The following is a 2500-nucleotide window of genomic DNA, read 5'->3' as shown; positions in this document are numbered from 1 at the left end:
TGTCAGTCAGAAGGGTCAGCTAAAGAGGGAGATTGGCGTGATACTAAGGAGCGCCAATAACTTGAGCTTTTTCGATGACAAAAGCTGTGATGTTCACCGAGAAATCTTTGACACTGCGTCGAACACTAGTCAACATAAGCGATGTGATTCGCTGCCTAAAGTGTAGAGTCCCAGCGATATTTGTGAAATATCTCCCCACTGAGGGCATAGGTCCTTCTGGGTAGTGTACGGGGTTATCATTATTCGTTAGACAGGCGTAAAGCAACGGCCAAAGGGTACGGTGCTCGTAAGATGTCCTCGGACGAGCTCGAAGGTAAGAGGAAAGAGAAGTGTAGGTCGTGTGTCAAGGTGTTGCTGCAACAGCGCCGCGAGTGTTTTTTGGCAGCGCCACTTCAAAAGCTTCTCCACTTCCGCCATGTCTTTCCTCTCCTACAGCGCCAACTGCAGTTAAGTTCCACCAGAAGTAGAGGATACTTTCCCTGCGTCTTGCCCCTTACACCGATGTTGCTCGTCCTTGAAAAAGAAACACCAAAACGTGATACAAACAGCAAATACAACTACATAACGAATTGGTTCAGGAAATTGCTAACTAAGGAAATCTGTGCTTGCAGTAAGACTGAAATAGGAGATTCAGGCTTTTCATATCCCCACCTCCCCCCACACAGACTACTGTTAGTGGAAGCATCTTCCTACATTATTATATGTTTCAATGTTTGACTTCGTTTGAATCTCGCCAAGGATATAAAAACATTACTTGTCCCCTTTTGATCAACACAGAATTGGAAATATGAGAATCATATTACGTTTTAGTCTTAAGATCTGTAATAAAAATGTTTGTACTTTTATATATAACCCATGATAACGAAGGTGTTCATCTTAATAAATGTGATTTACCTTTTCAAAACCTTTTTATGTCCGGAAATCAATTTATTAGTCAAGAAACAAACAACAGCAAAGAAACTTGATAGAACCCAGCAGCTATAATCTTATGAAGCTAGTGATTGAAGAAGTTTTATATTTTCTATATATATCTTACTTTTTTTTTTTAAATATACCTCATAACAAATTAAAGGTATCACTCTTGCCTGAGAAACTAGACCCTTAATTACAAAAGTATAATTATGGTAAGAACATTCAGAGCATTACAAAATTTAAATATGGGTCGATGTTGATGCTTCCTACCTTCAATGTACATTTGAGGAAATAAAATCTCTGTACATTTTAATCTACAGTATATAAGGAGGAGATAATTCAAGATGTTGCTAAGGAAGATTCCGATAAATGAATCTTTATTCATTGATTTATGAGTAGCTATTGATAAGGCCAACACCCAGCCCCCCTAGTAATAACTAATATCTTAGTTAACTTATTATTTACTGTTTCAGTAATGGAATAGTTTACCATTGGACGTATAATGTTTTATGAATGATCAATTAAGTAGGGGTAATATTATTTTCTGACTACTCTGTTATGTTTGAATATCTTAATTTTAAGTGCTTAGAAAAATACGCACACGGCTTAGAGTGATGTTTATCTCAAAGATATGTTACAAGATAGTACTAAAACTACTGAAACTCTTTTTAAAGAAGGAATGCTTGAATAAAAAAAAAAAAAAAAAAAAAACTCCTAAAGAGTACAATAACCTTTGCAAGTCTTGCCAATGTCAAAAATGAAGAAAATAAGTAAATAACTATACTAACATTTGGCAATAGATAAAAGAACAATACTTATGTTTTGAAAGTGAAGTATATATGAAAACTGGTTTATATTCTGCATGGATTAAAAAGATTTATTGTTCTCACATTCATAAGATTTATATTGTAATATTTGGTGTCAGTAGGATGCCAATTCAATTTAATGCTAAGCAAGTTTCATACTAATAAAAAAGGAAAATTGCATAACAAGGAAAAATCAAATCATTGAAGGAAATATATTTACAGATATTTTGGATTAGAGTGATATACCTGAAACTTATCCCTACGGTACCTAACTTGAGGAAGCACACTCCCTCACTAATACAAAGAGGATAAAATCACAGAACTCACTTGGATAAAACTTACCTGAACTTCACAAACTTTCATAATTACCTGAATTGGAGGGTAATAAAAAGCGCTGGAGGTAACTAACCTATTTATCATGAAGACAGAAGATTTATTTGGAAAAGTGCAATATTCCGTATAAAACTACTGCAGTTCGCCACCATATTATCATATGCTAGAGATGAGTTTCTTCACCTTTTCATTGTGAAACCGTCGCCCCCCCCCCCCCCAAAAAAAAAAGAAATCTTCTCTATTAAGATTAATGACCCCAAAATTATTCCAACGCATCATTAAAACATGAAATACACATCTGGAACTTAACAAGGGAAATTCGGAATAGCCTACATTCTTTTCCTCTTCAAAAGCCATAACATTTCTTTAGCTATACGAACAACGTCAGGCTGTTATGAAAACTTGATAAATAAACCAGAAAATTCCAGGAAAAAATGGACAAGGAACAA

The sequence above is a fragment of the Palaemon carinicauda genome, chromosome 18 (genome assembly GCF_036898095.1).
Source record: "Palaemon carinicauda isolate YSFRI2023 chromosome 18, ASM3689809v2, whole genome shotgun sequence".
NCBI lineage: Eukaryota > Metazoa > Arthropoda > Malacostraca > Decapoda > Palaemonidae > Palaemon > Palaemon carinicauda.
This window is presented reverse-complemented; position numbering follows the sequence as displayed.